The sequence below is a fragment of the Oratosquilla oratoria genome, unplaced genomic scaffold (genome assembly GCF_046742065.1).
Source record: "Oratosquilla oratoria isolate Oo_2021 unplaced genomic scaffold, ASM4674206v1 SCAFFOLD84, whole genome shotgun sequence".
NCBI classification, from domain to species: domain Eukaryota; kingdom Metazoa; phylum Arthropoda; class Malacostraca; order Stomatopoda; family Squillidae; genus Oratosquilla; species Oratosquilla oratoria.
The window spans coordinates 202337-214358 of record NW_027467748.1 but is presented as its reverse complement, the minus strand read 5'-3'; positions in this window follow the sequence as shown (position 1 = coordinate 214358).

Below are 12022 nucleotides of genomic sequence, written 5' to 3'. Positions count from 1 at the left end.
AAAGAAGCAGACATAACATGCATGTTAAGCAAAAATAAAGCAAAAAATGTTAACAGAATAAAGGAAAACCCCAAAAGCAAACAAACAAAAATATATACATATGTAGCAAGACAGGTACTGTATTGTAAAAAACATAGACAAAAATAAAAGGATGAACATGCAAGAAATAAGTCACAAAATCAAACAAACAAGATTTGCAATCATACATAAAATAATTTTGCAGAGGATAAAAACATAACTTCTTTGATCAAATTACATGGAAATCACACATTTTAGAGAAAATAGGTAAAATAATGCAACCATATGCTAGTTTTTTATATGAAATTATGCATTTGAGCAAAAACCGTCCTTGTTTGAGATTTGGTCGCCTAAGAGTGAGTCGGACGGCATTCGTAGCTGCAGTTGGTAATTTTGCAGAGGATAAAAACGTAATTTCTTTGATCAAATGACATGGAAATCACACATTTTAAAGAAAATAAGTCAAATAATGCAACCATATGCTAGTTTTTTATACAAAATCGTGCATTTGAGTATAAACCGTCCTTGTTCGGCGTTGGTCGGCTATTAGTGAGTCGGACGGCATTCGTAGCTGTGGTTGGTAATTTTGCAGAGGATAAATGTGTAAATTTTCTTTGATCAAATTGCATGAAAATCACACATTTTAAAGAAAATAGGTCAAATAATATAACCATATGCTAATTTTTATATAAAATTATGCATTTGAGCAAAAGCCGTCACTGTTTGGGTTTGGTCGGCGTTGGTCGACTTAGGTAATTTTGCAGACGATAAAAACGTAACTTCTCTTTGATCAAATTACATGAAAATCACACATTTAAAAAGAAATTGGTCAAACAATGCAACCACATGCTAATTTGTATATAAAATTATGTATTTGAGCAAAAGCCGTCATTATTTGGGTTTGGTCGGCTTTGGCCGACGTTTAGCGAGACCGTAAAAGAGCAAGCATAACACAGAGAAATCATTCAACAAAAACCGTTAAATTTTAAAACTACCAAAGAAGCAGTCACAACCTACCAAAAAAAAAAAAAAGAAAAAGAAAAAAAAACATACATGCGATTCCACTTTTTTTTTTTTTTTTTGCTGTGTATTTGGCCATTTATTCAAAATTAAGATAAAAGTTTATAACTTTACCACATAAGCAGAAGCTAAGAACATAACATAACTATATCAAAGTTGCTGTGCCTGCCTGGGACTGCCATAAAGATATGGTATGAATTTGACATGATCAATTCATATTTCTAGATATTTGTAAGGTATTCATCTATAATTTTCATTTCCAAGCTAAGTGACACTGCACTGAGTCTGACAAAGATAAAGATTTTAACTATCAAACTATGTTCTATTTTATTCCTCCATTTTCTGTTAAAGTTTCCATGTATTGTGTATGTTGAATCTCTTACCTTTCTCTATCTTTAGGAAAAACTTGAAGTATTAGATGGGGAAAGGCATTTTTTCTTTTTGCACACCACACATGGGTGATAGTTCCGCCCACACTCCATGATTGAATGTCCCGCTTAATTGTAAACAAACAAACGATGCAATAACTGGTGATTGGCGTACACGCCATCTAGTGAGAGAGCCGCACAGTAAAATATATGTGGACGATGCGGCTCTCCGTGAGCTTTCCCGTCTTTCCTATATAGTCTTTGCTTACTACCTCTCACAAAACCTCCACTGCACCCCAACCACCTCCGCCGTCTCGGTCTCCTGCTCTACACGTCCACGGTACCCTCCCGGTGTTACACGTCGATTCAAATCGGTTCACGGAACCCCTCCTCCATAAGTGATATTCATGAACTTAAAATCGTGTGTTCCAGTGCAGTTATATATTAACTCGTAACATTACAGTGTTTGTGTGGTTTAGTTATAAATTGCTTTACAGACAATCGTGTTACTTTTTTGTGTTGGTGAGGTGATGGGATGTACAAGGGGTGAAAGTGGCAGTAGACTGGAGGTGAGCATTAAGGGGGAGCGACTGGAGGAAGTGGATGGTTTTAGATACTTGGGTGCAAATGTGGCAGGGAAAGGTGGAGTGAAAGTGGAGGTAGAATGTAGATTGAGAGAAGCGAGTAAATGCCATGGTGGATTAAAGAGTGTAATGAGGAATAGACATTTGGGAATGGATGCTAAGAGGAGACTGTATGAAGGAGTGATTGTGCCAACAGCACTGTATGGGGCAGAAACATGGAACATAAGAGAGGAAGAGAGAGGGAGTTTGAATGTGTTTGAGATGAGGTGTCTGAGAGGTGTGATGGGGGTTACTAGGCTGGATGGAGTGAGAAATGAGGAGGTGGGGAGGGGAACAGGGGTGGAAGGGGAGCTGGGAGATGGGGTTGATGAAAGGGTATTAGGATGGTTTGGACACGTGGAGGGAATGAGTGAAGGACTGGTGGGAGAGGTGTGGAGGGGGTGAACGTGAGGGGGCGTCCTAGGATGAGGTGGATGGATGGGGTGAAGGGGGCTTTGGGGAAGAGTGGAATGTCTGTTGAAGAAGGACGGGAAAGGACAGAAGACAGGGGTGAATGGAGAGTGGTTGTGTATGGATGATGTTGTGATAGCATGAGGTGGAGTGGGCAGGTGGATGGGGGGTGAGGTAGTGTGTGTGAGCAAAATTTGACGCAGCCCAAAGGGATTTCTCCCCGTCCTCTCATTTTATGCAATGGGGGGACGGAGAGGGGGGGTCACCGATTTAATGAAGCGGCCTTGCTGCGGATGTGCTGTGTCTTGCGACACTGCTTCTGACCCAGGGCAGTGGCCAAGGTGCAGGGATGGCCCGTCATTCAGGAGGTGCTAAGATGAGAGGGAGGGTGGAGGGGTGTGGAGTGTTTTCAGGGATGGAATGGGTGGGAATGATTTTATGCCTTTTTCTTTTTGGCTACCCCCTTGTAAGGGGGAAAAAGCCTTGGTATATGTATGTATGTATGTTTTTACGTCATTACTATTATTATCTGCATTTTGTGTATATACAGGTATATGCCATATTCAAATATTTTTCTTCATAATTCCTTATAAGTCCTATACTATTTCTTTGCATTGTGTATATTTACCTATAATTCTGTGTGCCTTTACTAAAATCTTCCACTGTTTACAGCCAAGTTCCACTTCTCTTCCATTTCACCTGTGTGTTTCTCCATCCCTCTGTGTCTTCTCTCTACATCTCAAGACGTCTTCTACTATTTCTAAAGGTAAGTGGACAACCTTTTGTCAGTGTGTAAATACCATATGACAAACTTTCCTCACGATCCTCTTCGTAGCCCCTCCCTTAATATTCTACCTTTCACAGAATCAACACCCTCACCCTCATCCCTCCCCAAATTTCTCATCGCTACTCAGTGTGTCACTAAACGACCTTCCACCCCTACCTCCTTTTCCCATCCCCAAATTTGAGCCCTACCAACATGGCTTCTTCCTCATCCCAGCAACCCCATCAACTCATGACTATTGTACACGACACGGTAGACGTACCCAAATTTACAGGATCAAATATCCCATTCCATTCATTCCTTAACAATGGCGAAGCGGCTATTAATCGTAGAAATTGCACTACTGATGATGAAAAACTCAGTGTCCTACGCAGCTTTGTTGATCTGAACTCCGTAGCCGGAGACATCCTGCAAACTGATGCATTTCTGGAATGTAACAATTATTCTACTTTTGTTGACTTAATAAGTCTCACTTTGGCCAACACACTACACTTGGTGTTCTCACTCCCCTATATGACCTTGCCTTACAAATCAACTCTTCCTTATGTCAGAAAAGAAAAAGCTGCAAGACTTGCTTCAGATCTAAAAGCCCGTCTAAAATCCACACTAGAATCTTCCAACTGGGTTGATACAGATGGAAAAATCTCCCTTAACCAGGTTGCATCCCTCTTTGCTTACTTTCGCTTTCTTTCTCTTCTCCATCCAGACACCTTAAACAAGACTAAATCTATACAATTCACTCCAAATATGACCATCTCAACCTTGTCTCATCAGATCCAAGTCACCAAAAACACTGACAGACATTGTTGCCCAGCCAGCCCCTATCCCCAAACATACACTATCAGTTGCTCATGTGTCCCACCCTTCCCATTTGTACTCTTTCTAACTCTAACACATGGTCCAATGCTATTTCCATTCCTGCTATGGTTCATACCTTTCCTATATCTCTCTTCATAGATACTGGTTCTCCTGTAAATATCATAACTTCTTCCACCTTCCACAAACTCCGCCTATCCTATAAGCATGTTACAATCTTGGAACCTTCCGATCTCCAACTTACTAACGTAGATGGTGTTCCATTTCCAGTTTTAGGTAAGATCCATCTTCCTATAATTCTTCATCCTCACAGTCAAGAGATTCATATCCCACTTTATGTGGCTAATGTACAGTTTCCTGCAGATGTGTTTCTGGGACTAGACACTATGCAGCAATATGGAATTAGCGTCTTTCCCCAACGCCATGGCATTGCTTACGGTCGTCATTTTATTCCAGCCCTACACTTGGCGACTACTTCTCATCCACCTTCTGCACTTCCCACTTCTGCAAAATCCCCCTCCCACAGCATGCCAACTGTGTCAGTGCCCACTATTGTTGCTCCTCCTACCCCCTCTACCCAGATTCAGAAAACTCAAACAGAGAGTACTACCTCCCTTTCTCCTCTAGCTCCCACGTCCCAGGATACTGTACAACCAGCATCTGAACCTTCTCTTCAGAATTCACTTCCTTCTAGTGAACCTACCTTGCTCAAAGTTCCCACCCGTACAAAGTGGTTGCGTTCTTCTCGCATGCCTAAATCAAGGAAAAGGAATACCAAATGTTCTCCCCCTTCTACAGAATTCTCTCCAACAGAAAGCCAGATTTCTCCTTCCTTGGATGATTTAGTAATTACCTCCTCCCCTGTCTCCGGTGTGCTTTCCACAATGTGTCGCACTACTCATGCAGTGTTAACAAGAACCGTGACTCTTCCACCACATGAGTATTTCAAAGTGCAACTTCGCATTTTCCAAGCTCCGGAATGTGATGTTCTCTGTATGCCAGAATCCACACGTGTCAAAGGCATATCACTTATTTCAGCCTTATGCACTACCTCCAAGAAAGGTCATACTTCTTTTCTTGTTGCCAATGACACTCATGCTCCCCTCCACCTCAAACTTGGTACTAACTTATGTGATTTTCTTGTGTATCCTTCAAGAGTAAAAGTCATTGATGACCAAAATTCTTCCTTACCAGTTTGTACCATTAACTCCGATGTGCATCATGCACAGGTTCCTATTGAAGCATCTCACTTCAAACCCCTTGACTTCTCCGATGCTCAACAGGATTTAATTTCCTTATGCAATGCCTTTCGCCATGTCATTGCTTTGCCAGGTGAATCCCTAGGTTCTACAGACCTCATTCACCACCACATTCCCCTTCGTGAAGGCTCTAAACCTTGCTATATTCCGGCTTATAGACTGCCGCACAGTAAGCGCAAGATTGTGGACAAGCTCATTGCAGACATGCTTGCCCAAGATATCGTAGAACCGTCTATTTCCGAGTGGAATTTTCCCCTATTTGTTGTTCCCAAACCAGATGGTACATTTCGCCCTGTTGTTGATTTTAGAGCTTAACAAAATCACTGTCCCCGAAAGAACGCCCATTCCCGTTCTCCAGGAAATCCCACATTCTGTTGGTCAGAATAACACGGTCTTTTCAACTTTAGACCTAATGTCGGGATATTTTCAAATTCCTCTTGCTCCAGAAAGCAGACCTCTAACAGCCTTCTGTACCCCTTCTGGTCATTTCCAATTCAAACGTTTGGCTATGGGTCTCACCTCTGCTCCTTCTGTCTTCACACGGCTTATGTATACCATACTTGATGGCTTAATTGGGAAAAATGTCTTCATGTATTTGGATGACATCATAATAGCTTCCAAATCCGTACCCAACCACATTCACACCCTTCAACAAGTCTTTTCTTGTCTTGCAGATGCCAACCTAAAACTCAAGTTTTTGTTCGCCTTCTCTACTTCTTCCAATTTTTCAACCCTCTCTGCAATTTTTGACATTTTACCGAACCTAATCTCCCAATGTTCAGTCATTTGTTCAAGTTTTTCCTCCAGTTTTGCCAGTCGGGGGAGGTTGGTATCCGCCGCCCCCTCATTAAATCCTTTGAAATTTCTATCCTCACCTTCCATTGAACTGCTTTTATCTATGTTTCTAATCTTTACATTTTTGTTAGTCCCATCATCAAAATCCAAATTATCTGTTCGGCGTTTGTTTACAAGCCGTCTGGCCTCTTGGTCCAAGTCCTTCCCTTCCTCATTTCCTTCCATTTCCCTCAGTAATCCCTCCCCTTCTCCTTTTTCCTCACTTTCCCCCAACACCACAAGCAATTTCCCCCACCCTGTAAATACAATAGGTACTTCCTTTGCTTTGGGATCCACGAAAATTTCACTTTTTCTTCAGAACGTCCTCTATGGCGTCCGTTCGATGAAGTGTGTGTGTGTATATATATATATATGTATATATGTATATATATATATGTATATATGTATACAGGTAAACGTCGACTTACGATGGCATTAGGTTTCGATAGAGCCATCGTAAGACGATCCCATCGTAAGTCGATCCCCAATTTGTGTATCACTCTGTTCCGTGGTCACTGTACCTAGCCTACCTGTATATTAACCACCAGAGATACTGAATATAGCCTATTAAACATGTACAGTAGTTTATTTAATTATTTTTATCCTTTTTACCATATTCAAACACCATAATATGTATTTTCAGTACGGACCTTAAATCTCGCGGGCAGCAGCCAATGCCAGCCGTACGACGTGTCGTAATAATACTAGCATCATAAAATATAGTCACCGCTTATATCGATCATTCTCTCTTTCACCCGCGAATTTTGAAAACCACAGAGAATGGGATTCAGGGCACATTTGAGAGAATGTAAAAACACAGGGGCGACTACAATAGATATAATCAAGACGCCGATATGGCAGCGTCGCGAATCCACTTGCTCCTCATAACGCCTACGTGTGCGGCACTGTATGGAAGGGGTTAAATTATCATATCGTCGTCGTCGTCGTCGTCATCGTAAAGTCGAACAATCGTAAGTCGCGGCCATCGTAAGTCGACGTTTACCTGTACAGGTAAACGTCGACTTACGATGGCATTAGGTTTCGATAGAGCCATCGTAAGACGATCTCATCGTAAGTCGATCCCCACTCTGTTCCGTGGTCACTGTACCTAGCCTACCTGTATATTAACCACCAGAGATACTTAATATAGCCTATTAAACATGTACAGTAGTTTATTTAATTATTTTTATCCTTTTTACCATATTCAAACACTATAATATGTATTTTCAGTACGGATCTTAAATCTCGCGGGCAGCAGCCAATGCCAGCCGTACGACATGACGTAATAATACTCGCATCATAAAATATAGTCACCGCTTATATCGATCGTTCTCTCTTTCACCCGCGAATTTTGAAAACCACAGAGAATGGGATTTAGGGCACATCTGAGAGAATGTAAAAACACAGGGGTGACTACAATAAATATAATCAAGACGCCGATATGGCACCGTCGCGAATCCACTTGCTCCTCATGACGCCTACGTGTGCGGCACCGTATGGAAGGGGTTAAATTATCATATCGTCGTCGTCGTCGTCGTCATCGTAAAGTCGAACAATCGTAAGTCGACGTTTACCTGTATATATATATATATATATATATATATATATGTATACATATACATACATGTATATATATGTATGTATATATATGTATATATATATATGTATATATATGTATATATATATATGTATATATATGTATATGTATATATATGTATAAATATATATATGTGTATATATGTATATATATATATATGTGTGTATATATGTATATAGGTGTGTGTATATATGTATATATGTGTGTATATTATGTAGTGGTAAATAGGATTATGATAGGAAGAGTTAAAGATGTACATGTGCTAAGGGGAGAGGGTGGGGGAATATCAGATCATTTTTTGGTGGAAGGTAAGCTGAGAGTGGAGGATAGATGGAGAAAGAGGAAAGGGACAAAAGGTAGGGAGGTTCTTAGAGTGAACTCCTTGAATGAAAAGGAGAAGGAGAAGGAGTACGAAAAGAAGCTGAAGGAGGAGTGGGAGGGAGTAAAGGATGGAGCAGAGATGGGTGTGGAGGAGGAATGGGGATGGTTCAAGGAGGGAGTCTTAAAGTGTGCAAGGATGGTGTGTGGAACAAGAAGGACAGGGGGAAATAGAAGAAAGGGTAGTGAATGGTGGGATGAGGAAACAAAGAAGGTTGTAGAAGAGAAGAAGCGAGCATTCACAGATTGGTTACAAAAGAGGACAGGGGAGTCATATGAGACGTACAAAGAAAAGAAAAGAGAAGTAAAGCAAAAGGTAAAGGAGGCAAAGAGGAGAGCAGATGTGAAATGGGGTAGGAGTATGACAGAAAATTTTGAAAGTAATAAAAAGATGTTTTGGAAAGAAATTAAGAGAGGACGAGGAGGCGAATCAAGTAGGGAAGAAAAGGTAAAAGGTACAGATGGAGAGATGATAATGGAAGAGATGGCAGTGAGGGGAAGATGGGCAGAATATTTTAGGGAGTTGCTAAATGTGAAGGAGGATAGGGAAGGAAAGATAGCTGCAGTGGGAAATGCGAAGAAAATGAGAGTGATGAGTGAGCAGACTGGAGGAGAAATAAGGAAGGATGAGGTGAAGGCAGTTGTAAAGATGATGAACGCAGGTAAGGCACCTGGTCTGGATGGATGCCATGCAGAATGTCTGAAAAAGGGAGGTTCAGTGATGGTGGACTGGTTGGTGAGGTTATTTAATGTTTGCTGGAGAGAGGGTAGAGTACCGGAGGACTGGAGGAGTGCCTGTATAGTTCCTCTTTACAAGGGAAAAGGGGACAAGTGTGAATGTAGTAGTTTCAGAGGGATTAGCTTGTTAAGTGTAGTAGGGAAGGCTTATGGGAGGATCTTAATTGAGAGGATTAGGAGAGGAACAGAAGGAGTAATTGGTGAGGAACAGTGTGGATTTAGGACTGGTAGAGGTTGTGTAGATAAGATATTTGTGTTAAGACAGATATGTGAGAAAGCTATAGGAAAGGGGAAGGATGTTTTTTGGGCTTTTATGGATCTGGAAAAGGCTTATGATAGGGTAGATAGAAAGGCACTGTGGGAGGTTATGCAGATTTATGGGATAGGAGGAAAGCTTTTGGGAGCTGTCAAGAGTTTTTATGAGAGTAGTAGAGCTTGTGTCAGGATTAGAAATGGAGAGAGTGAGTGGTTTGAAGTAAAGGTGGGACTTCGTCAAGGATGCGTTATGTCGCCCTGGCTGTTCAACTTATACATGGATGGGGTGGTGCGAGAGGTGAATGCTAGGGTAGTGGGTCAGGGATTGGAGATGGTTAAAGAAAATGGAGAAAAGTGGGAGGTGAGCCAGCTGTTGTTTGCGGACGACACTGCGCTTGTGGCGCAGTCGGAGGAGGGATTGAGGAAGCTGGTGGCAGAGTTTGGGAGAGTATGTGATAGAAGAAAGCTAAAGATAAATGTGGGTAAAAGTAAGGTGATGAGATGTACAAGGGGTGAAAGTGGCAGTAGACTGGAAGTGAGCATTAAGGGAGAGCGACTGGAGGAAGTGGATAGTTTTAGATACTTGGGTGCAAGTGTAGCAGGAAAAGGTGGAGTGAAGGTGGAGGTAGAATGTAGATTGAGGGAAGCGAGTAAATGCCTTGGTGGATTAAAGAGTGTAATGAGGAATAGACATTTGGGAATGGATGCGAAGAGGATACTGTTTGTAGGAGTGATTGTTCCAACATAACTGTATGGGGTAGAAACGTGGAACATAAGTGAAGTAGAGAGAAGGAGTTTGAATGTGTTTGAGATGAGGTGTCTGAGAAGTATGGTGGGGGTTACTAGGCTGGAAAGAGTGAGAAATGAGGAGGTGAGGAGGAGAACAGGGGTGAAAAAGGATTTGGGAGATAGGGTTGATGAAAGAATATTAGGATGGTTTGGACACATGGAAAGAATGAGTGAAGACTAGTAAAAGAGGTATGGAAGGCAGATGTGGAGGGAGTGAACATGAGGGGACGTCCTAGGATGAGGTGGATGGATGGGGTGAAGGGGGCTTTGGGGAAGAGGGGAATGTCTGTTGAGGAAGGAAGGGAGAGGACGGAAGACAGAGGTGAGTGGAGAATGGTTGTATATGGATGATGTTGTGATTGCATGAGGAGGAATGGGCGGGGGGGTGGGGTAGTATGTGTGAGTAAATTTTGACGCAGCCCGAAGGGATTTCTCCCCGTCCTCTCCTTATATGCAAGGGGGGACGGAGAGGGGGGGTCGCCAATTAAATGAAGCGGCCTTGCTGTGGATGTGCTGTGTCTTGCGACACTGCTTCTGACCCAGGGCGGTGGGCAGGGTGCAGGGATGACCCATCATCCAGGAGGTGCTCAGATGAGAGGGAGGGTGGGAGGGGTGTGGAGTGTATTTAGGGATGAAATGGGTGGGAGTGTTTTTATGCCTTTCCCTTTTTGGCTACCTCCCTTGGAAGGGGGAAAAAGCCTTGGTATATGTATATATGTATATGTGTATATATGTATATGTGTGTATATATATGTGTATATATGTATATATGTGTATATGTATATGTGTATATATGTGTATGTGTATATATATGTGTGTGTATATATGTGTATGTGTATGTATGTGTATATGCATATGTGTATATATGTATATATTTACCTAGTATTTACCTTGTTGTATGTTGCGGGAAGGTGAGCTATGCTTATGGTGTTCCACCATTGTATCTTGCAGTGTCTAGTTTGCTTTTAAACTCATGAATGGTTTTTGCGCATACTATTTCATTATCCAGTTTGTTCCTAGTGTCCAAAACTCTATGTGGAATTTTTTTTTTTTTTTCATTCCATGTCCTCTTGTGTTTCTCTTGTCCCAGTTAAGTAAGTTCTCTCTATCAAGTATCTCTGTGCCTCTCATGATTCTGTAGATGGTCAGTAGGTCACCTCTCTCTCTCCTTTGCTCCAGTGTCAGTAACTCCAGTTTAGCCAATCTCTCCTTGTATGATAGGTTTGCAAGTGCAGGTGCCATTTTTGTAGCTGCTCTCTGGATTCTTTCTATTTTCTTTATATTCTTTTTGGTACTAGGGGACCACAATGTCGCCGCATACTCTAGTCTAGGCCTTATCAATGTAACCAATATTTTTTTATCATGTCTTTGTCCAAGTATGCAAATGCCACTTTTATTGATCTTAGCAAGTTGTAAATCTCCCCGACAATTTTGTTAATCTGGTTATCATAGGACAAGTCATTTGTTATAATTACTTCCAAGTCTTTTTCGGATCCTACTTTCTTTACTTCCTTGGTTCCAGTTGTATATTTTCCTGATATTCTGTTTTTACTTTTTCCAAAGAAAAGAAAAAAGAAGTAAAGCAAAAGGTAAAGGAGGCAAAGAGGAGAGCAGATGTGAAATGGGGTAGGAGTATGACAGAAATTTTTGAAAGTAATAAAAAGATGTTTTGGAAAGAAATAAAGAGAGGAAGAGGAGGCGAATCAAGTAGAGAAGAAAAGGTAAAAGGTACAGATGGAGAGATGATAATGGAAGAGATGGCAGTAAGGGGAAGATGGGCAGAATATTTTAGGGAGTTGCTAAATGTGAAGGAGGATAGGGAAGGAAAGATAGCTGCAGTGGGAAATGCGAAGAAAATGAGAGTGATGAGTGAGGAGAATGGAGGAGAAATAAGGAAGGATGAGGTGAAGGCAGTTGTAAAGATGATGAAAGCAGGCAAGGCACCTGGTCTGGATGGATGCCATGCAGAATGTCTGAAAAAGGGAGGTTCAGTGATGGTGGACTGGTTGGTGAGGTTATTTAATGTTTGCTGGAGAGAGGGTAGAGTACCGGAGGACTGGAGAAGTGCCTGTATAGTTCCTCTTTACAAGGGAAAAGGGGACAAGTGTGAATGTAGTAGTTTCAGAGGGATT